Raw genomic sequence first — 24,312 nt, forward strand, 5'->3', positions numbered from 1 at the left:
GCAGCCAGGGTGCTCTGTCCTCACCCAGCCCCATTCTGACCATTTGAAGTCATTCAACAAGTATCTCCACCTGCCTACTCTGAGTGAAGCTCCCTGCCACTCCCTGGGGGTACCAAGACTATGAAAGAAGTCAAACTATCCTTCCTCTCCAGAACCTTAACCTAGGAAGGCAAGTCCCACAGCACACAATGTAGCAAAAGCAAGGGAAGCCTCATGAAACAGAGAGCTAGCCACACGCAGGCACTACTGGGCATTGTTGCAAACACAGCTCAGAGAGGGTAGGAGGCTTGTCCAAGGTCACACAGCCAACCCAGGGTTGAAATGGGATTGAAACCCAGGCTGTCCCGCTGCAGGGCCAAGATTTTAAACACGTCTGATCTATTCTAGATGAGCATGGGGAAGGGGCACGGAGACAGGTGTCACAGCTGCCCGGGGCGGGGGTGGGGGCAGCTCGGGGATGGCTGGAACTTGGGTGTCACTTTTCAGACGTCTTGATCAGCTTAAACCTGGCTCTGGACACCTAGAGCTGGAGGGGTCTGTTGAAGTCCCGCAGGTCAGGAAGGCGCGTTGCCCCAGGGCTGACTACAGAGACTGTCTTGGGCATCACCACTGAGTGGCAGACAGCCTGTCTGTCCCATTAAGGCACCGTGCTCCACACCATGTCGATGGTGGTGGGCACACTGTAGCTTCCTTCTCTGATGCTGGTCTCTCAGGACGTCACACTCGCCGGGTGCCAGTGCTGAATGCGTCATTTATTTATTTATTTTGATTGTTTGAGACAGGGTTTCTCTGTATAGCTTTAGCTGTCCTGGAACTCTCTCTGTAGACCAGGCTGGCCTTGAACTCACAGAGATCCGCCTGCCTCTGCCTCCCGAGTGCTGGGACCAAAGGTGTGTGTCACCACTGCCAGGCTCTGAATGTGGCTTATCAGTGTCTCGGGTCTTGTATCTAGTGCTATGCCCAGCTCCCCAAACGATGCAATCAAGTTAGTGAGTGAGACTGGGGTGACTCTAAATAGAGAGTGCTTGACCAGCAAGCAAGAGGCTGTGGGTTCCGTTGCCAGAAGCGACTGGCAACAGGCGATGGTAACAGTGATAACATAAACATTACTGAGGTGTTCATGGTCAAGTGTGAGGACCTGAGTTGGGGTTCCTAGCACTGAGAGGGCACGCGGCCACATGGAAGAAAGAGAGGCGGATCCTGGGGACTTGCTACCAGGGTGGAGGAAAAGACACCCAAAGTTGATGTCTGGCACCTACATGCCCGTGGCACGCCTGTACACACATGTGCACATACATTCACACATACACAAAGCTCTGAAGGATGGATTGGATGGGTGAAGAAGCGTGAATGGACGAATCCTAGCCCCACAGGAAGCCAGTCTAGAAGCTACCACCTACCTCCGGGCTCTGCGCCAGTCTGGCTGAACCTTGGAATAGATCCTAGCTCTGACTCCAGCCCAGAAAACGCTTTTGCATCACAGTGGGTCCAGTCCGGTGGATCCCAGGAACCCCTCCTGGCCCTAGGAAAGTGAGAGCCAGCAGCCTCTGGCCACACTCTCCTTTCCTTTTGTCCCTCCCGCTGCTGGCCACTCTGCTCAGAAGTCCCCAGTGGATCCCCGAGGCCATGATGTATCCCCTTCCTGCTTGGTCCTCATGGCATCCTCAGTGCCCTAGGCAACAGAGCAGCAATGGAGGCTGGGGAACGCACAGATGTTGCAAGCATACCTGGACTGTAGCTCACAGAATCTCCTAGCACTTGCAAGCATCATGGCTACAGCGCAGACCGGAATGAGAGCTCTGAGGACCCAGGTCTGTCCAGCAGCCCTCAGTCTTAGAGGGGAGACCAAGAAGAATGGGGTGGTCACTGGCCAGGGAAGTGGCAGGGGGTGGGGGCAGCATGGTGGGGAGAGCAGTATACAATGAGCAGGGGAAGAGGAGACAGAACATGCAGGTCCACTGAGGTGGGTATGACAGGGGGTGGAGGGGAGGGAGGAGGAGGAAGAAGAGGGCTGAGTATTAAGCAGAGGGGGAGCAGGAGAGGAAATGGGCGGAGCTAGGAACTCACACGCAGAGAAGCCCGTTACTCCTCAGGGCAGGTCTGAGACCTATTTTGTTAAGTTCTGATTTCCCTGATGAGGGATGGTGACAGCAAGACTCTCGCTTTCTCTAGATATAAAGTAGGCTTGTCCAGCTGTAAATCGGCAGGATGGATTTGAACCTAAGATACCTGGCGTTAGTTAGCCTCTAACCCCACACGGTGCTACCGCGGCCGGCAGAAGGTAAAGTCCATTCCTTTAGCAGTGCTGAGGAGCTGCCATCATCCCCCAGGGACAGGAGCAGCTGCGGAGGGAGGCGGGAGGCCACTGCAGGCAGGAAGAAGGCAAAGGGGCTGCTGGAGGAGGAGGGGTGGATTTGAGAAAGCTGAGAGGTAAACTCGGCAAACTGTGAAGCTGGCAGGAGCGCAAAGCTGGGAAGAGGGAGGTGTGAGGGGGATCTGCCTGTTTCTGGCAGGGTGCTTGAGGGGAGGGTGTGCCTGCCACCAAGCAGCCAGGCTGCAGGAACAGAGAAAGGCCTTCAGGAGGTCACTGGGTTCAGGCTGGGACACGCTTACCTGGGAGGTCCCTGTGGGACACCCGGGTGGAGATGCAGCCTCATGGTCCCCTGTACCTCCCTCCCTGTCCCATTTCCCCCAGGTCCCCTGTTCCCTCAGGGAAGCCACTGTTTCTTAAAGAAGCCTGGATCCCCCAGACCCTTTGCTCATCCAGGGTCCCTCCTCCTACAGTATGACTCCTCTGGAGGGGCAAGACAGGCCTTCCACCAGCTCCTGCCAGCCCCTGAGCTCTTCAGAAGGTGGGATGGAGGGTCCCAAGGTTTTTCCTGACACTGGGATGTGACCTCCTTCCACGTGACAAGGTCATGGTGTGTGACTCTAACCCCAGAAGTGAACCTGTACCAAACTGAAGGAGACTCTGTGGCAATCTGTACCAGCAGTTGCAAGGTGACCCACTGAGAAGTCCCAGAGGGCACTCCCATGTAGGGGAAGCTGGGAATATGGGGGATGGGGGGACAGGCAGCACTTTGGACTAGGAGGGACTTTCTCTGAGAACAGATAGCCTAGACTCTCCTGACCCAGCCTGGCTCACACTCCCACAGGGCCGGGAGCCCATAGGTCCTGGAGCACAGTTCTTCAGGGGCACCCTTGGAGGGCTCAGTGAGATGTTTCTGGAATACTTTAAGCTAAAGCAGTTGGTTCCTGGAGCTATTCTGTCTACTTTCCCTGCCTGTCAGGTCATGCCAGGGCAGGCATCTGCATGTGGGGAAGCCCCTCCATGCAGGAAATTCTCGGCAGCCACAGTCTCTTAGACTGAAATGCCGACCTGCTTAGAAGATCTCGTTCCTTGGAGCAGCTTGTGTGCCATGTTGAGGGCAGAGTGCCCACTGCCTCTGGAAGTGCAGAGCTGCCAATCTCCTTCACCCAGCATGTCTTCAGCTGCCCGGTAGGAGGGAGGCAGGTCATTCTCTGCAGAAGGGCATGCAGGTAGACAGATGCAGAACTGTCCCGGTGTTGGGTATGAGCAAAGAGGAACATGTCCTTTGTGCCTGAAGACACTTGTAAATATGACACATCCTCCTGTCTGAGATAGACAACTCCCTGCCCAGGCCACCTTCCCTGACCACTTCAGCCCCATGGCTTCTTTGTTTCTGTCTGACCTTTGACTCTGTGTGTGTGTGTGTGTGTGTGCATGCACACATGTGTGCAAATGTTTCTGAAAGTGTAACTGTGTGCATTTGCAAGTGTGTGTATGTGTGAGAGTATGTGTCAATTTGTGTATGGAAGTATGCATGTGCATATGTGTGTGTGTGTGTAAAAGTGTATACGTATGAGTATGTGGGCATGTGTGATTGTAGATGAGTGTGTGTTTGTGACTTTGAGAACACATGTGTGTGTGTGTCTGTATAGGAGAGAGAGAGAATATATGAGTGTGTGAATGTGTGTGTTCTCAACTTCTCCTGGAGAACCACCCCTATTCACTAACCCCAGGGGAGCCCAAGTCCGTGGAAATGAACTCATGTCTGAAGGACCTTTGGGTGGGTGTAGAAGGGGACGCTGGGAAGTTTTACCAGCTTTCCTCCCAATGTGGGAGCAGGGGCACAAAGAGAAGCGATGGAAGATGGCGTCAGTCTCCTTGGAAACTGTGGTCAGTAAGCACAGCCTTCTGCAGGGCATCACTATCCCAGCTCTGAGCCCCCACGCCCTACTCTCCAGCTCACAGTGTGAGCAAGTCACTCAGTCTCTCCGAACTCCATTTCCCTCGCCCCAGTGAAAGAGTATTATGTCACCTGCCCTGCCGAGTCACAGGGCCACTGGAGGCTCCTGCAAGGTGAAGAAAGAAAAGACTTTGCAAACTGCAAGCAGACCTGTGCAGGGAGCATTTACCTGGAGGACTCACCTCAGTCGGTTCTGCGAGGTAGAAACAGAGAAAGGGCAAGAACGAAGCCTAGCCGGCCCCAGTGGGAAGCTCTGCATTAGCCTGGTCCTTGGCAGGCTGTGAGAGAGCAGGAGCGGATCAAAGGGCACGGTTGTAAACAGCAGGGGAGGGCATTTCTCCCCAGGCTGGGTACCTTGCAGACCTCGGAGCAGCCAGCAGGGCCTTCCTGCCCTCTAGTGGACGACTTGGGAAGTGAATGCACCTCACAACCTTGTCATTTGATGGTAACACCGCCAAGGCCGGAAGAGAGCTGTTATCTTACAGAAGTTGTAACAAACCTTCAATGTCTGCACTGTCGTCCCGTAGTACGGACAGGGATCTTCAGGCTTAGAGGTCTAGAACTGCCTTCACAGTGGTGGAGCAAGCCGTGGGAAACAGGCCCGGGAAGACCCAGGTTCATGACTACGGGAAAATTTTTATTGTGGCAGAATCTAGAAAGGCCCTTGGGGAACCCAGCCTATGCACTGCTCCTGTGCCCTCCACCTCCATCAGAAGCCTAAGGTCCCCCTTCTTTCCCATGGCTCTTCTCCGAGGCCCACCACCCTTTTCTTCTAGGGTATAGTACTGCAAGCTTTTCGGTAAAGGGAGAAATAATAAATGCTTTAAGACTGTGAGGAGGCCTGCCTTGCAACTACCCACCTCTGCTCACAGGAAGCAGTCCAGGACAAAGGCTAACTAACAGCATGGCTATGTGTCAATAAAACTTTATTTACAAACATTGAACCTTGGAGCCTCATACTACTTTCATTCATTACCAAAAAGAAAAATCTCTTGTATCTTTTTCAAGCATTTTAAAAATGAAAAGTCTTGCCTAAGGCCTTGGGTGCAATCCTTAGCATTCAAAGAAAAAGAGCAACCGCTCTTACCTTGCAGGTGTACAAAAACAGGCGGCAAGCTGTAACCCCCACCATTGCTCTAAGATGTGGGAGTCTCCACCACATATATTCATTCTGGTTCCGCTCTGGTCTGACGGCTCCTTCTTAGGCCCTTCCCATTGTTCCATTTCTTTTTCCGCCCCTCTCATCAGAACCCCTCCACGGTCCTGCTCCCGCTCCGTCTTCTCTTCATGGGACCCATCATTTCCAGTTTCCACTGATCGGGAACCCCGCAAGCACCCCTTCAGGCCATGCCCCAGCCGAGAGCACGTGCCCAACCTCTGCAGAAAGCTTGGGCTCACATTTCCATCGCCGTGTGGTCCAGGGGTCCGTGGGTCACACAGCGTGCTAGAGAAAGCAACTGTTTTATCACCTCTCCGATTTGGATCTAAACCCTGCCTGGCTGCCAGTCCGTACAGGGTCTGTGTCGTTTTCCTTTGGGGACTCCTGGTGCAGTGACTACGCAGTCCGTTGGCCTGATCGACACTCAGGGGCATGTTACTTGGTGGGATGCTAGAGGGTTAGAGCCTTTTGCACGGGGATATACCAACCTGGATCTCGGAAGAGAAGGCCGCCTGGGAGTCAAAGGGTCAATAGTCCCATAGACACCGGAAATGGTCCCACAGCTATGGGGAAAGGATGATGTCACTTAGAGAAAAAGAACTCTAAAACACCCCAAGACCGGTAGGCCAGCAGGTGGCAGCAGAGGTCACCGAGGAGGGTTCTTTGAGACTACGAAGGGATGTTGTTGGATTTACCTCCTGTGTTGGGCGACTGTGATCCACAAGGCAGGAAAGCGGGAGCCTGAATCTGAGGGAAGTGGTTCTCCTGGGGCTTTTCAACTAAAAACCTACTGGATAGGCGAAACGGATATATGGACAAGAGGAACTCAAAGCCGCGATCACCGGAGCAGAGCTGGGGAGAGTGAGCTACCCGCTCCGAGGTTGCCTGTGCCCAAATCCCAGCTGGATGGGGCTGTGTGGCCATGTGTCCATGTTTCAGTCTCCTCTTAGAGACAAAGATCCAGACATAGTGGAGCATGAGGTTGAGGCAGGAGGATTTTGAGTGTATAGGCCAGTTTGGGCTACATATTGAGACCTTGTCTCAAATAAGAAATAAAACTTTAAAATATATATGGATATATGATATCTAGGCGATGATTGAGTACATATATGGACAATACTGGTGGCGTTATTTCATGGAATTGGGTGAGTGCTGGATGTACATGGAAGTGTTTGGCACTTGGAGAATGTTTAGAAACATTTAATAACAATTACTATGGTTATTTACTTTTTTTTTTTCACTTTTATTTTGAGACTTTTGAGAAAGTCTCACTGTTACCCAAACTGAACTGGAACTCATTCTGTAGCCCAGGCAGGCCTTGAACTTGTAATCTTCCTGCTTCAGCATCCTGAGTTGCTGGGGTTACAGGCTCGTACCCTCAGGTCCACCATATGATGATTATCTTCAAAATCATTCCTGAAAGGGAGCCCTCCGGTCCCTCCTTTCCAAGAGGAGGCCCCCGAGATCTAAGCCTGGGACTCACCTAAGCCACCGGCAGAAGCAGCATCACCGTACTGCCCCAGGAGCCTCGGGATTTGGATGGCACGGTGGGAAGAGCCAGCTACCGGTCTGGGGCCAGCTCTCCTCCACCAGCACCCTCTCCCAGCACCACTTTCTGTTTTGGACCCTTAGGGATGTTCTTCGCCCAGACTGCTTCCTGTCCTGTGAATCTCCTGACCCACGCATGGCTCTCCAAGTGCACAGCCTCAGACGTGCGCTAACCCACAGAGCTGGCTGGAGGAGGGCAGGATTTAGATCCAAGAGCAGTGACTTCCTGCTCGAGGAGAATTTCCTATGTGGAAGTACTGAGATTCGTGCCCCTAGGCCTGGCGGAGTCTCCTCTCTCAGCCCACACAGTGGGGAGCAGCACTGTGAAAAGTGAAAGCTGGCCTAGAGTCAGTGTCCCCTAGAGCTGGACATGGGTTAAAAAAGGAGAGTAGCCCAGTCCCCAGCCTCTCAGTACACCTCCCTTCTTCCCTCTTCCAGGCAGTATTGCTTCTCAGAAATCAGGAGGCCAAGACTGCCGAATTAGCAACTGCAAGGACCCCTGGGAGCAGAAATCTAAAAACAACTAAGGGGCAACCCAGGAGGTCAGAGGCCTGGAGCAGTGTAAGCCGAGAAAGGCAGTGGGCTAGCCTCCTGCAGGCCTGCAGACTGGCTCCCGACCTTGTGCTTTGCCTCTGCTGCTCCTGCAGCCCTTGCCCCAGCTGGTGCCCAGTGGGCCACAACACCCTGGGAACAGCAGACTCCGCACTCTGAAAGGCACTTGATCCTTAATTGAGCTGGTGGCACCTGGGGAATGTCCCTTGATGACCAGGTGCCAGGGCTCAAGCTCTGGGTGAAGTCCCTCTCCTCGGAAGCATCCTTCTGCGGGGTCCAGAAGGCCAAGGAGAGATGCAATTCTGCCGAGCTTCGGTTTCACGTAAGTGACAGAGTACACTGGGGAGGGGCAGAGGGATACTGCCTGCACCTGGGGCATCATGGGAGGGAGAGATGGCACCTTGGTTTCGAGCTGGGTACCATAATCCTTCTGGGTTCAGGGAGCTGAACCCAAAGTGAGATCCAGGATGAGCCAGATCATTTGGGGGACCCACAGGAAAATGAAAAAAAAATGCAGGGTCCTTTGTTCAGTGGTACTAAGAATTTAATCAGCCTGGGCAGTGGTGGCGCACACCTTTGATCCCAGCACTTGGAAGGCAGAGGCAGGCGGATCTCTGTGAGTTCGAGGTCAGCCTGGTCTACAGAGTGAGTTCTGGGGCAGCTAGGACTGTTACACAGAGAAACCCTGTCTCGGGGAAGGGGGAGAGAATTTAATCAGAAAGCTGGAGGTGGTGAGCACATCTTTAGTTTTTAATCCCAACACTCTGGAGGTAGAAGCCATCAGATCTCTATGAGTTTCGTGCCAGCTGAGTCTACATAACAAGTTCTAGGCCAGCCAGGGCTACACAAAGAGACTCTGTCTCAGAAACAACAAAAACAAAAAATAATTTAGCCAGGTGTGGTGGTTACATCCCTGCAATTTCATAACTCCAGAGGCTGAGGCAAGGAAGATTAAAAGTTCAAGGCCAGCCTGGGCACTGTAGAGACTCTCAAGAGTCAACAATAGGCCACTCAGCCAGGCATGGGACCGCTGAGGGACCCTGCTGATTCAGGGCTCAGGTGACTGCAGGATGAGTCACATACTCTGAGGCTGAGGACTCTTTCTTTTCTCTTTAAAGATTTTATTTATTTTTATTGTATATGTATCAATGTTTGCCTACATGTATGTACATGCATCACATGTGTGTCTGGTATCTGAAGAGGCCAGAAGAGGGCATTGAATCCCCTGGAATTGAGATTGAAAAAGTTGTGAGCTGCCATGAAGGTACTGGGAACTGAACCTGGGTCCTCTTCAAGAAATTCAAGTGCTCTTGCCTACTGAGCCATCTCTCCCGCTCAGAGAATTACTTCTTCTTTGTCGTTTTGGGGTTTTTTTGTTTGTTTGTTTTTGTTTTTGTTTTTGTTTTTTTGAGACAGGATTTCTCTGTGTAGTCTTGGCTGTCCTGGAACTCATGATGTAGACCAGGCTGACCTTGAACTCAGGGATCTCCTGCCTCTGCCTCCTGAAGGCTGGGATAAAAGGTGTACCACCACCTCCTGGTGAGAATTACCATTTCTTAAGCAATCTACAATGTGGGGTGTGTGTGTGTGTGTGTGTGTGTGTGTGTGTGTGTGTGTGTGTGTGTGTTGTAGTGTGTGCACAAGGCCAGAGGGGGATGTTGGCTGTCCTCCTCTATTACCCTCCACCTTATTCCTTTGAGACAGGGTCTCTCACTGAAACCTGGAGCTAGCCAGAATACCACAGGGATCCCCTTGTCTCTGCCCCACCACACCCCCAGAACTAGGGTCAGAGGCATGTGTGTGCACAGCCACAGTGGGCTTTTAATGTGACAGTGGGGTTTCAAACTCAGGTTCTCAAGGTTGCACAGCAACGGACCTGCCCCCAGCCCATGCTAGACGTTTTATAAACAATATTTCACTTAACTTTCAAATGACTCTAGAAGTAGTCAGACCACATTTTCTTTATGGAAAGCAAAATGTAGGGAGTCAACCCAGTGCCCAAGGCCACAGGCCATCCTGACAGTATCTAGGCCAGACCCTCCTGTGCTCAGAGAACATTTCTTTCTCCAGCGGCTCTATGGTCTATGACTCACAGAGTCCCAATGGGGATGGAGGTGCACTCTGAAGTGTGGCAGAGATCCACCACACACATCCTGGAGTTTGACCAGCCCCAGACTGCCTTGCAGGGGACCTAGCTTCAGCCATGGACGAAAAGCACACCTGCTCTGGATAGACACATCTGCAGGAAATGAGTGACTGAGAAAGTCGCTCACCCCTGCTAGCCCCAGTCTTCACATCCCTAAAATGAAATCATAGCATTTGTCTAACCCTGGGATTAAACGTGACCCGCCACATAACTGCCATGTGCGCCTCTTCAGGGCATCACTGGGGCTCGTCTTTGAGTCTGTGCTACCCAGCCCTCCTCTGAAGCCGCACAGATCTGTTCTCTATCTGCCCGGCTTCTCCTCCAGGGGCACTGGCCAGGGTTCTCAGCTGCCACTCCTTAAACAGCTCCCAGTGTATCTCCTGGATCTCCAGGGTTACTGCACTCACACCAGGGGGAAATAAAAGGAAATGTCAACTGTGGGGGAAATCAGCCTGTGCTGGATTCTTACCACAGTCCTCCCTTTGCGGAAGGTCCTCGTTTATTCCGTCACACAACAAAGGTCTCGCCCTGGTCCCTGTTTTGCCCCTTGTCTCCTCTCAGGGAAGAGAGTCCAGCCCTTTCCTGTGGGGTGCCTCCCTTTCTGGAAGCTTCCATCTGGTACCTGGTCAGGACAGTTCCGGGTGCCTTTGGTCTCAAGAGGGCGGTTTGTGTTTCTGCTGAGCCCTGCCTTGATATCCCTCATCCTCTCAGCTTTCACTCTTCTCAAGGACAAAGAGCCCCTCCAAGCCCTTCCTACCCTGCAGGGAAGAGAAGACAAAGGGTAGGTAGAAGGAAACCTCAGGTCTGAGAACCTCCTGGTACTCCAGAGAAGAGAGAAGCCTGGCCCACTGACCCCCAGGCTGCCTGGATGATGCGTGTTCCTTCTCTCTCTCCAGGAGTAAATATTAGATTAAATTCATCTACCAGTTGTTTAATTAAGAGCAGTCAGTCATGGCTCATGAGTGGCAGGGAGATCCTGGGAAGAAATGCTCAGAGATAGCTGTGTCCACGGGAGCTGTTGGCAGGCTCCCTGGGGCCAGCAGTAGCTCTAAGGAAGCACAAGCCACAAATTCCTTCCTCCCCCTGGCTACGTGAGCCTCTGTCTGGTGCCACCAACTCGTGAGGCTGGGCTGGGCACTTGGAATGCAGGCCTCTGGAGGGGGTAGTTTCTTGCCAGTCCATTTGGCACCTGTCCGATTCAGGACGGCCTGGTATTTTAGGTATTGTACCTGGTCACGCCACCACTGTTTGGTCACCTGAGCATTCACCTGTCAGTGACCGCACATTCAGACATGCCTGAATCATTCAGGTATAAGGTCCCCTGGACCAAGCTGATCACTCAGACGGGTGCCAGCGAGCCGGTCTGTCAGACCATATAGTCAGGTTGTGCTCCTGGGAGACTCTAGGGCCTCACAGTCCTCGGGTCACAGGGCTCGTCCCGGAAGAAACCGGATATAAAGCTAAGCCCCTTCCTCCTCCTCACTCTTCAGTGTCCTGTGCCTGTCCACAGTGACTCCTGATGCTGACGCCTGTTGACCCTTCCCTGTTCTACCAGGCCCTACCATCACTCAAGCCACACCTGGCTGCGCTGGGGCCCCAGGGGCTCCTAGGCTGCAGGAAAAGGGGAAGCTAGCCAGAGAGGAAATTAGGGAAACCAGCAAACAACTGCAGACTACAATCTTCCCAGGGCTGGGTTCACCTGATGTGACTGCAAAGGACACCCTACGGTCTCCAGGTCTAGTGCAGGGCCTCGGACAGTAGCATTCCCCCTGGCCCTCGGGACATGTCTGGCCTGGCCCAGTCCTTTCCAAGAGCTGGGACTTTGAACAAGTGGTAAGGGGGCACAGCCTGCCTAGGCATTCCTCTGGGTTGTGCTAACCCTCAGAGGCCATGACTCATGACCACAAGGCTGTCTTCACCTCTGCATCCCCATATTGGGGGGAGTGGGGGGTGGAGGGCAAAATCAGTATTGGCACGGTGCCAATCAGAGCCCGACTCACCTTGGGGAGTGGCAGGGCTGGAGAAGGTTCTGGACATTTCCTGGCTGTTAACAGCAGAGGCGAGTTCTTGGGCTCTGTCTGGGAGCTGAGTGCAGTCAAGCACTTGGCTTTAATATAAAACGCCAGCCGAAGCCACAACTCATACCTCTGCTGCAGAGGCCTGGAAGCCCTGATCCTGTCTGTCCCAGTAAACTCACCTTCTCCCTTAGGCTGGACAGTTTTCTTTATAGCTCTGTTCTTCCCACCAAATCTCGAGCTAGCCCATGCAACTTGGCATCATGCAAACCCAGGAGGCTCAAACAGGGGACCAGAGAATTCTGGGGTAAGGATGGGAAGAGGTGCTTCCTCTCCGGGCCCAGGCCAATGACCTCCCTCTTGTCCTCCAGCTCCTACCCTCTCTCTGGGCAGCAGTATCTGCAGAGGATTTAGATGCTGGGGTTGTCCATTCCTCTCTTCTCTGGCTGCTGGTCACAGCTGGCTGGCTGGAGCCATGAGGGCATTTATGGCAAGCCGATCACTTGGTACCTCCCCACTGTCTGGTCAGCCCAGCACTCTGGCTCTAGGGAAGCCTCTTCAGTGAGGGACACTCGCCTGCGAATCCATTTCTCCTCCCACACTTCCACCCCCATGCCGAGACACTCTGTGGGTCTGTCAGCCAGACACAGCTCACACAGCTCTGGCTAGAAGACCCTGAGAGTATCCCAGCTGACTCTGTCAGTCACCTGGCATCCATGCATCCTTCACTGGAGTGTAGGGGGCGGGGTGAGGTTGTGTGTGGGTGTGCTTAACTGTTCTAGGACAAACTTCGAGCCAGGATTACTCCTGCCCCTGCTCTTTTCCTTTAAAATTTACTTTTATGGTGTGTGTGTGTGTGTGTGTGTGTGTGTGTGTGTGTGTGCACATGCTCTGTGTATGATGAGGGAATACATGCAATTGCACTTGTGTTTTTCGGTAATGTGTATATGAGTGTATGTGCGTACACACATGTGCGCATGCTCTGTGTATGATAGGGGAATACATGCAATTGTGCTTGTGTTTTTCAGTAATGTGTATATGAGTGTATGTGTCTATGAGTGTGTCCTGCTGCCTTTTGCTGGGTTCTGGGTTACCCCTGTGGCAAGATGTAGGGCTCACTCCTGTTCTACATGACCTCCCCCAAGTCTCCCTCAAGCCCATAGTCATGGGGGCAGGAGCGCCAGGCTGGAAGCTCCTAACTCACACCGTGAGTTTCTCTTCCCTGGAACAGGGGAGGGGAATGGCCTCAACTTTGTTGTTTCCTGCGAAGGGGTTAGGAGTGGGTGAGGTCGGGGGTTTTGAGTTTAATTATGGAGCAGGAACTTGGCGGTCAGGTGCTCCCTTAGGGCATATGGCACCTTCTCCCAGCACCCGGCTAATGAGATGGTACCAGGCAGCTGGCAGGTGGGCTCTGTAATTTAGGGACCTGATTACAGTGGGGGTGAGTGCCTTTAACTCCATCAGAGCAAAAGCCTCTCCGGCTTTTTCTGACTCAACTAAGGGGTAGGGGGTTGAATTCTGGTCTTTCTCAAACGTGTTGCAACATGGCACACTTCTCAGCGGCACTGGGGGGTGAGTTCCAGTGGCCTTTAATTCTGAGCGGCTGTTCAGAGCAGTGTCCTGTTTGGACACTGTTTGGCACAGGATGATGGAGAAAGGAACTTCAAGGTCCCCGACCGCACCTCAGACAAGTCCTCATCAGCACCTGCCTCAGAAGCTGCCACATGGTATGTGGGGGGTGTCTGTCACCTACAGGGGGGATCTTAGAACCTTCTGAGACCCCCACAAAAACTTTCTCTCTGCAAACTGACAACAGCTAATGATTCAGCTCATTAGGCTGTCACTAAAAGCTAAAATTCCTTCCCTGGGGGGAAACGTAAACGACACCTGCTCCCTCCTCCTAATGTCCTAATGACAAACCAAAGTTCAATTCCACCACGGTTCATCCAATGAGTCTGTGGGGTTTACTTGTAGGGAGCATGGATGAGGGCTTCCTGTCGGGAGCACAGGTGACCCCAAAGCAGCTGACTAGAAGGTCTGACCCCAGCATGATGATGTTTCCCCATAGCTGCATAGATGAACCCTAGTCCCCCGATATTTCCAGCCTAAGTACTTGAGTCCCTACCTGAGACCCCAAGGCTGCACATGATTGACTGAGAGGAGTGGTTACGACCCTCCCCACCTGTCGGTGGTCCACAGGGTACAGTGGATCTCAGGGGAATGATGGCAGCTCAGCTCAGGGGACAGGGCCTTACATACTCCAAGAACCACACTGAGTCACGTTCCATCCACTATCATACGACCCTGTAAGAATGACACTATTCTCCCCCATTCTACAGACTAAGAGACTGAGGCACAAGGTAGCGATTCATCACCTAGATAGACTGGAACCCAGCAGAAGGACTGCTCGAGCATGCTAATGTGCGGAGACTCACTCTTTAGATGAACAAGTCCCCCGTCCCTGTATTTCATATGTCCCTCTCTCATAGTCTCCAGGATGGGTTTGTAAACTGTTTGCGGAAGTCACATCTGGAGCCCTCCTGCAGCTCAGGGGTGTAACATCCCCTTCCCTTGGGAGGTCAGGAGGCTGGGTCCCCAGAAGTGCTGACCACTGAAACAAGCAGGACTCAGTGCCTACTAAGAGAAGAGAACAGGGGGTGGGGGGGAAAGAAGCGGGGAGGCCCATCCCCGTCTTCAGGCTGGGTCAACTATACAATGCAAGGTGCGTGTGCTTGTGTAGTGCTAGGAACAGACGGAGCTCAAAGCCTTCCGCACCGCAGGTAAGTGCTCTGCTGCTGAGCCACACTCCAGCCCCCAAATGAGGCTTTAGACAACACTTCTACAGAGAAGGAGAAGAGCTGCCTTAATCCAAGCAGGAACCATGGTGCAAACTGAACAGAGCCCCCAGATGCTTGCCCAGCATGTCAGGAGACACAGGACTGCTAGTCCTCTGGGGACTAGGGCGTGGCAGGACGAGTTGAGTGACCCAGGTAGTGGGCTTGGGGCTTGGTGTTAAGGAGGAAGCCATGATGTGTGAACAGGATGTCACTTTGTTTGCTTTCTCGGCAGGGTAGAAGGCAGGAGATGGCCCGGGAGGCTGGCACAATGTCAGGCCCCTCCTCCTTTGGGTATGAGTGGCTTAGCATCCACAGTCTCCTCAGCCTTCCTTCCCCGCCCTCCATTCCCCTCTTGGACTAGCACTCTGGCTTGGGGCCTGCTCCTGACGCCAGACCTGCCCTGGAAGAGGTCACCAGTCAGGTGATCAGGCCCATCTCACGCCAGGACTAGGCAAGTCCTGGGCAAACCAAGACAGCAGGCCATCTCCCCAAAGCTTCCGGGTTGTCAAGTTCAATGCTGCCTTGTGGTCGTTAACAGCCTGGGCCTTCAGCGCCTCCTGACTCCCCTCACTACTTCCCCTCCTCTTGGCTCCAGTTCTACCTTCTCCTCTGCTCCCCCTCTTCTCCAGTTAGCTCCTGTTCTTCAGTTCCACCATCTTGGTTTTCCAGACCCTGGAGAATCCCTGTTTGTTCTGTGCTGGATACTGGGGAAAGACAGAGACTCTGGTCTTGAGCAGCTCACAAGCCAGTAAAACAGACGTGGAAACCCCGTGCTTGGAAGATACGCAACGAGCACTCTATGTACAATACAAGTGCTTCGGGATGAGGAGTGACCAAGCCTGTCTACACAGCATCAGGGACCATGTGTGTCAGGGACACAGTAACTGAGCTGGGTTTTGAAGGATGAATAGGAGTTTACTAGGCCAGAGGTGAAGGAGAAAGCCTCTCTAGGGGGTAGGAATACGTGGGAAGCTTGAGAGTGATAAGTAGAGTTGAATAAAAGAGAAATGAACGTAATTTGATGCAACTGGGCATACAGCCTAAGAGGGAGAGAGTCAAGGTGAGCCTGAGGGAAGGCATGGTCAGGTCACAAAGGACCTGGTGTGTCACGCCTCTATGACAAAGCCGCTTGCTTGAAGAGGCCCACAGCCCCTAAACATGAAAAGGCTCTGGTGCATATGTGGGTTTGATTTTAGGAAAGGGGGGTCCTCAGATTCCAAAGACACACTGGGTGACCCCAGCCTCCACTGGAAGCCACTGGGCAGAGGAACTCACTGTCGGACCTTTATTTTTAGTCACCGTCTCCAGTGGCCAACTGAAGCAGGAGTTGTAAGAGGTCAAAGTGAGGGTCGGTTTCCAAGCGCAGCCGGTGGGGTCGGCCTCCCCAGGGCAGCCAGCCCACAGAGTGTCTCCATCTCCCAGCTCCCGGCCCGTCCAATACTCTCCTGGACATGTCCACAGGTTTCCACCAGGATGTTCTCACAGTCTGCCTGACCACATCTGAAACCAATACCCGGCTTCTTCACAGGGTAGACAACCGAGCAGATGTTTTTCACCTGGACTTGAGGCCACTCTACGATAAACTTAACATGATGAGTTTTAGGGTTTGGCGTAGGTCTTTCTAGCAGTCAATCAACTCTTGTACCTCAAAGTTTCAACATTTTTAAGGTTTTTTTTTTTTCCGAGAAGGAAGTCTATTGCTCTCATCCCATTGATGAGTTGGAAAGTGACTGTATGCTCGGAGTACATGCTGTAATAGAGGGACGAGTCTTCAACCCCATCCCAGGAATGAGCAAGCCCCAGACCCAGCTCCAAGAACTGTTCCTTTGGACCCTGCCAGGAGAGCCTCTCAGTGGCCTGCCTGCCCTGCCAGCCTCACCAACCCCAGCTCCAGGCTTGTTGCTAAGGGACACCTTCCCATTTACTCAGGCTCTGTGGGATGGCTTTGTTGCCATGGCAATGCATCAATCTGGAGAGGGAGAGGGAGAGGGAGAGAGAGAACATACTCTTGTGTGTGGTAAGTGTTGGGACTACCGCTGAATGCAGGGGTGGGGTTCTAATTTGATGATTGCCAGGGTCAACAAGACAGGTGTGTCTACTCTGTCTTAAAGCCCTCTGGGAACAAAGCTGTCATTCCAATGAAGTCTAGAGTGGTTATGCAAGGGGTGTGTGTGTGTGTGTGTGTGTGTGTGTGTGTGTGTGTGTGTGTGTGTGAGCATACACATGCCTGGGCATTTAGCACACTGGGAAAGGCAGGATAAGACACCTGGTACAGTGATAAAACCAAAAATCCTGAACTCAGCTGAAACCACACTGGAATGACGTTTTTCTGCATATTATTCCCTGTCTCTATATATCATTTGAAAACAATGACCAGGGATTAAAATGGGCTCTGTCCTGCCAGGTCCTGTTGTCCCTACCGATTAATAGACCTGAGGCCACTTGGGCTGAGGCAGGTTGATCTAGCCTGAGGTCTCTGCAGTCCATCTCTGTCGTCCCTGCCAAGGACATGCCTGTTCTTAGGGTAAGCCACTCCGATTGCCTTTTCTTACTTTGGAAACCTTCACTGGACTCCCAAGCCTCAAGCAGATGGCTCTGCAGCTCGCTCAGCCTATGGGAGTCATGCCCCTTTAAATCCTGATGCCCCAAGACACAGACAGTCAGACTGTGCCATTCTGGTGAAGAGAAAAATTGAGACTGGGGCCTGGCTAGCTAGAGCACCCCCTGCATTTTCATGGAAGACTCAGGGCTCCGGTCTTCCAAGGGTCCCTGAAGTGCTTTTGGAGACCACCTACCTGTGTGTGTGTGTGTGTGTGTGTGTGTGTGTGTGTGTGTGTACACCAGAAGAGCCTCACAGCTGGCCAAGTTTTCCCTGTTGGATGCTGTGAGCCTTTGGGGAAAGAAGTAGAACAAGCTTGAACTTTAGGTTTACAGAAATTATTCAAATGTGCTGCCCACACAGTCTGTGAGGGAGAGCAGTTTCCCGATTCCCCACATATCCCTCAGGCGCCTCAGGATGCCATCCTATCTGCAGAGCAGTGCCATGTTGCTGGGAACAGAGAGGGGCAAGTTGGGTTGCTCCTCACCCCCACCCTGTGCTGCCCAGGTCTGCCAGAATCAGGCCACTGCCAGGACTACCCCGGCCTCCCAGGAATACTCCCAAGTTCCCCCCGAGAGAAGGAAGGGGATGCTGGAGGAAAGACCCCAGGAGCAGGGGTGCTAGGAACACTCCCAGTTGAGAACCCTTGTCTCTGATCCTCTGCAAAGATGGGGGCAGATGGGCTGCAGAGAAGGGAAGGAATATTGATGGGGTGTGGGGTGCCAACTTTACATCTCGCTGAACTCACAGCAGCTCCATGAAACAGGGACTGTTACCATCCCCTGTACAGAGAGAAAACAAGCCAGAGCGAGAACAGGCCAAGGTCACACAGACTATAGAGGCTTTATAGCCTGAGGTCTTTCTTGATCAGAGGCTCCCAGAATGGATGTCCCACCTTAGTGGGAGGCCCCAGGTAGTATTGCAACTGCCGAACTGTCTGGAGAGATGTGTGCAAGAAAATAGGCATGGTTGAGTGGGGGGTACCAAAAGGTTTGGGAGGAAGTCTTAGAAGGATACAGATGGGAGCAGATGGGGATGGCTCAAGCTTCACATGTCAGTTCATATGCCTGGAGGGGCAGGAAGTGCCCGCTGCATACTCACGACCTAGCTGGAGCCCTGCCCACATCAGACCTCCACTCTTACCTAGCTTAACCCTTCTTCCCGAGGCTTTTCCTGGGAATGTTGACCCGCTGTGTGCCATTCTCTGGGCTTCATATAGATACCCATCTGCAGCCACTGACGCCTTTATTTAGGTTTTATTTGGAGACGAGATCTCACTAAGTAGTCCAGGCTAGCCTCCAGCTCATTATCCTCTTGCCTCAGCTCCCCCAAGGTTGGGATCACAGGTGCCACCATACCCAGCTAAGACAATGTCACTATTTTTTTAAAATTATTTTTTATTATTGGTACGGGGAATTGAACCTAGGGCCGTACACCTGCTCTGCAAGCACTCTACCACTGAGTTATACCCCTAGCCCTTTGCATTCTTTAGATACCCAGACTGGATTGGACTCCACATGTAGACCAGACAGCCCTTGAACTTCCCATCCTTATGCCTCTGCCTCCTGAGGAGCAGGAGCTGCAGCCATAAGCCCCTCTAAGACAATGTCTTCAAAGGGGGTGGTTTCAAAATTCTGAATGCAACTCCCAAATGGAGATGAGATGATTTGACAGTCTTGTGCCAGGTAGATGACCTTATACTGTTTACACTGTCATCTGTCCTTTGTCAAGTTACGCTGGGGCAGAATAAGGCTTCTGTCCTTTGCCCCAGGCAACGTTGTCTTGACGTGTGACAGTTCCTCTGCACACACATACCCCCCCCACCCCACCCCACCCCACCCCCGGGGACAGTGAGCTCCATGAGAACAGGGGCTGAGCCCAAGGACCCAGTATCTTTGGCATACAGAAAGCGCTTCATAAATGTTTGTTGGGTGAACAAATGATGGTAATTATCTCTGCTGCTTATTGAGTCCTTGTGAGCCAAGCCCTGGGCTAGGCCCTTAGCATACATTACCCCTGATATGCACCACAACCACATGAGATTGACTTCAGCGTCTTTGTCCTGTAGACTGCAAAATTTAGACTCAGAGAGGTTAGGTCACTTGCCCAAGATCACACAGTGATCCAAGGGAGTGCTGGGGATGAAGGCACCCTTAAGAAGCCTCAAGGCCCTGTCCAGCTTATCACACTGCTGCTCCCAACCTTTACTCTCTTAACACTCTTTGATCTTGCGACACAAACAGACACACAGTCCTGTGACTGTTCTAATCATCTCTCAGATCAGGTCCCCTCTCTCCATGGCCAGGGTTGCCACAGTCTGAGACTGCATCGCTCTTCACTAGGACTGGCCCCTGGCTGGGATTTCCATCTCGGGCTTTGCCCCTCCAGCATCCTTCCACTCGGCTGCTGGAGTGTCCTAAGGTGACCTGGTGAGATAGATCTCTTCCCTGAGATGCTCTACGCGGCTCCATGTCATCCTGGCTTCAGTATCAGCCAGGCTGGAAAAACAGAAAGGCCCTTCTGCCCTCCCCACTTCTCTCCCAGTGGCCCTCAGCTCAGACGGAGCGCAGGGACTGTCCCTGGGCCACCCGGCGCTGACCTCTGTGCCGTGGTAGTGCCACAATGGGCCATGTTCTGAAGGCTCAGTTGCCATCCTGTGGCCACACGGCAGGGCTTGGGTGGTGACTGAACGTGAACCCCTGAGGGGACAGTGGGACCCCAGCCCGATTCTTTTCTCTCTTTGGCTTTCAAGCCCCGAGATGAGTGGTTCCGATCTTCCACCTGCTCCCAACCATGACGTACTATGCTGCCACAGTTCTGGAAGCAACAGAGTTGTTTTCTCCAAAACCATGTTTGCACTCTCTCTCTCTCTCTCTCTCTCTCTCTCTCTCTCTCTCTCTCTCTCTCTCTCTCTCCTCTCCCTCTCTCTCTCTCTCTCCCTCCTTCCCTCCCTCCTTCTCCCTCTCTCTTTCCCTCCCTCCCATGTTCTCTTCATAAGCTGGCTCTCTCAGGTATTTGATATAGCAACGGAAAGTGGACTTGACCACCCCATTTGCATCCCTACCCCACAAAGCTCCTGGAGAGTAGTGTCCGGGTTTTATTTATCCTCTGTGCTCAGAGGCCTGGCTACTGCTTGACATGCAGAAGATATTCAGAACTGTTTGTGAGTCCTTTTGACCTTACCCCCTGGCTCTCTGAAACTCTACCCTTTGGTCCCATCATCTCTAATCCCCTGGATGCTTAGCCATAGTCCAGCCCTCCAACCCTCCCTGGACTTGACATTGCCTTCCTGCTCCCTGTTACTGTTCCCCTCCCCCTCCCCCTCCTCCTCTCCCTCCTCCTCCTCCCCCTCCTCCTCTTCCTCTTCTTGTCTTCTTGAGACCGGGTCTCACTGTGTAGCCTTGGCCGGCCTGGAACTCACTCTGGAGACCAGGTCGATCTGCCTTTTCCTCCTGTATGCTGGGTTTACAGGCCTGTGCCCCTACACCTACCCCATTCGTTTTTACTCATGGAGCAGGGCAGGGTGTAGCCTCCGCCCCAACCCCAGAGGTCCTGACTGCGACCACTCTCTGCAGCCCTCCAGCTTGGAGCAGCCACAGTTTTATAAAGTGCTCATGCCCAGAAAAACTCTGTATGCCCTGGTAGAGAAAACAGGCAGAGTGGGGAGGCCCCTTGTGGGGAGTCGATCACCGGTACGTCACTCTCGTGCCTAGGCCCTGTGTGGTTCTTCTTTCTCCTGTCTCCAGCTGTGGTTGTGACCTCAGGCCCACGTCTTTTAGAAAACTGTCCTGTTCCCAACATTGCATTCTCCTCAGTCAACAGTTTGATTCAACGGACCCTTCTCAAGGGCACCAGATTGTGGAAGCCATAGGACATAGGCCTGTGACTGGGGACATAGGCCTCCTTGACCGAGTCCCCTCAGAGCACAGGAAATAAGGCTAGAGGGGCCCTGCATGAGAACACTGTCCTTCAAGCCACCCCAGCTTCTTGTTGCTGTGTGTGCTTTTAAAAATATTTATTATTTTTAGCTCATGTGTATGTGTGTTTTACCTGCGTCTATGTGTGTGAGAACATATGTTCTCGATGCTATGGAGACCAGAAGAAGGTGTCAGATACCCCAGAATAGGAGCTACAGATAGTTGTGAGCTCTCATATAGGGACTGGGAACTGAACCTGGGTCCTGTGCAAGAGGAGCCAGTGCTCTTAACTGTTGAACCGTCTCTCCAGTCCCCACCACCTGGGGGGTGGGGGGCACGGGAGGTGGTTCTTTTGACCCCTGAAGTTAGATGGTGTGGATAGAATCATCCTCAACCTGGTTCTAATCCTGACTCCCTGTGCATACCCTGCAGGACTTTGGGCCTCTTCAGTCTCTTTCTGAGCCTCAGTTTCCTCTTGTGTAAAATGAGAACCCAATTAGCATTGCTGTTTGCAAACATCTTAGATGATTCAGTTGGACAAAAGGACAGCGCTCCTTTTCACAATGGAAGTGGAATGGTGTGCGTGGAAGGAGTTCTTCTCCAGGCCATGGAGAGGCAGAGCTGGGGACAGGGGAGGGGGGTTCAGAGAGCCATGAGCAGATAACTGACCATCTTACACTTCGTTTAGAGAAGATAGGAGAAGGGCCAACTGCCCTATGCCCTGTGCTTGCACATTAGCTCTTAGGCGCTAGGCGCTGTGTGTGTGTGTGTGTGTGTGTGTGTGTGTGTGTGTGTGTGTGTGTGTAGTGTGCAAGTTGGCACTCAGCAGGTTGGGTAGGGGCATTTAGAGACCCCTCCCAGTGTGGTCCAGGCCAGAGGGCCTCACCCTGTACTCAGGGACAGCTTTGAAGACAACAGGAAGAAGTACCGGCCCCAGTTCTCAGAGTAGGAGAAAGGGGTGACCACAAGGACAGAGGGAGAGCAGGGGATTGGCAGCGGCTGTGGGCAGGGCCGGTCCGGACAAGGGCGGAGTCAACTTGTACACGTGAAAAACTCTGGCTGGGGCCGGGCTTTTGCCTTCCTCCTCCTCCTCTTCCTCCTCCTCTTCCCCACCTTCCTGCACCCCTCCCTTCTCCCTCCTCCTGCAGCTCAGGTGGCAGCTTCTTTGGGGGGAACTGCTCACCTTTCCAGAGCCGGGAAGAGCCAGGGTCCCGAGTAGGGACCCCGGCAGGGCGCGGGGCGCGGGGCAGGGCACCCAGCCTTGGCAGCGCGGCCGCGGCGGGCAGGAGCCGGCTCGCCGCGACCGGGACACGCGCGGACTGCGCGGCGGCCGGAGAGGGGCACCGCGCCGGGCAAGCTGAGCAAAGGTAAGCCGGGCGGCCCTTAAAGGGGCCGTCTGCCTTTGCTCTGGAGCGAGAGATTGGAGCAAAATTCCCTAGCTGCTGTGGGCGATGGGCGACAGCTGGGCGCGCTTGTGTTTTGGGGGGGGGGGGGGGTGAAGGATGCCCTGGGAAAGCCACTCCCAAGTTCCAGGTGCTGAGGCAGAACGCGTGCCCCGCGGGGACTCCTGATCGGGGACTCCCTTTGGCCCTGGGCTCCGTCGGAACCCTACCAAAGCAAAAGTTCCCACCCAGGCGCAAGCCAGACGCTAAGTACCTTCCTTCTGGGAAGGACAAGGGTCAAGAGTCCCGGATAACGAAGGGACCCTGGAGTGTAGGGCCTGATTGCCTCCTTGAAGGGCTTTCTGGGCTTTAGTGAACTTTCCAGCTCCACAGGCCGTGGGTGGTAGGCCAGAGACCTGGGGAAAACCGAGGACAGGTGAAGCCTGTAGCTCCCAGCGTTGGCTGCGTGGTGAATAGGGTCTCTCGGGAACGCGTGTCTCTTATCTCTTGGGGAAATCCAGAGAGGCAATGACCGTCCCCACTTCATCAGCTAGGGACAGCAGCTGATAGAGTGTGGAAAAGAAGGCGGGTGGATGGTTTGGCCTCGCAAGACCTGAGCTCCGGAGTCGAAGCTTGACTGCTGCGTTCGGAGGACACAAACAGGACTCTGAAAACGGGGTGTGTCAGGGGCCCCGTGCCACCCTGTTGGGGGACAGGCCCCTGGCTTCTGCAGGCCTTGTGGTTGTTTTTCTGTGCCGAGGGGTCAGCACCCTTCTAGGCCCCAGTGGCCTCATGTATTTCTCTCTAAGCCTTTCACGGGAGCAGCGGGTAGGATTGCGGGATAGAGGCAGTCCTCAGAACCTTTTGCGTTCTGACTGCTGCTGTCAGTCCCGCTTTCCTATCCTGGCCAGCTCAGCCCTCAACAACCTTCCCCAGCCTACCCAGCTGTGGTCTGTGGCCTGGGCCCTGTGGTTCACAAACACTACCAGCTGGCCCCCACCACATCAGATGTGAGATTCAGCGCAGACACAGAGCACACAGTGAGGTGGGGGGGTGCCCCCCCCCCCCCCCCCCCCGGGAGCCAAATCCTTGCGTCCTAGAGAACTCCTGTCTTTATCATGCCTTGGGCCTGGGGTATCTTCTGGGGTTTGGCCAACAGGGAGCTGTGGCTGTGAGTTTGGGCTGCATCCTGAAAGACCCAGAGAGAGGTTTCTTTTGCCCCAGCCAAGCTCCGGTCCCCAGTCCCTGTTGTGTGCCAAGCAAGGTATCACAATAATCTCGTGATATTTCCTGAGCGTCGTTATCACCGTTTCACTAGCCAGGGAACAGACCCTGGGATGAATGTTCCCAAGGCGATGATGATGTAGAGCTGTGATCAGTCTACTTCTGGCTGACCCCAAGCCTGCTCTCAACCCCTGCTCCACCTGGGCAGGGCCCAGCCTGTGCTGGAATCCTCAGGAAGGAATGATTGGGGGGAGTTCTCTAATCAGGCTCCCCTGTCCTGTGCCAGGCAGATAGAACCAGGCTTTACCAGAGGGGCAAGCTCTGAGAAGCAAGTAGATTCCTAGTCTGGGGTTGTGCAGGGAGGGGATCCCTGCCCTGGGATCCAGAGGGGATGGGGCTGTATTTCTCTACAGACTAGATGTTCTCTGCTGGTTAATCCAGCCTGCACTCAGCGCCCGGCTTGTCTTCTGACCCTACCTCACTTTAGGCCCTCCTTTTGCCTCTCTTCCCTTCCCTCCCCCTCCTCTGGTTCCTTCTTTCCTCCCCTAACTGAGTTTGGGACCCTAAGGGGAAGAAAGATGGCCAGACCTAAACCATTATCGGAACCCATGTCCTGCTCCCGTTGATGCCGTGGCTCCCAGCAAACTCCTGTGTGAAGAGGG

At 53.5% G+C, this 24,312-nt stretch overlaps 1 protein-coding gene across 2 annotated transcripts in view; it reads left to right on the plus strand.

Moving 5' to 3' along the window:
• The first annotated feature begins 15,668 nt into the window (after window positions 1–15,668).
• The window catches only part of Cdk18 (cyclin dependent kinase 18), a 30,583-nt gene continuing 21,939 nt past the window's right edge, over window positions 15,669–24,312 (plus strand). Inside the window, exon 1 of one of the 2 annotated variants that reach the window (XR_009383214.1) lies at window positions 15,669–16,545. The gene's annotated coding sequence lies outside the window, so the exon portion shown is untranslated. The remainder of the gene's footprint in view (window positions 16,546–24,312) is intronic. The other variant, XM_059280615.1, reaches the window with a different exon arrangement.

This window comes from Peromyscus eremicus, chromosome 15 (assembly GCF_949786415.1).
Source record: "Peromyscus eremicus chromosome 15, PerEre_H2_v1, whole genome shotgun sequence".
Lineage (NCBI taxonomy): Eukaryota > Metazoa > Chordata > Mammalia > Rodentia > Cricetidae > Peromyscus > Peromyscus eremicus.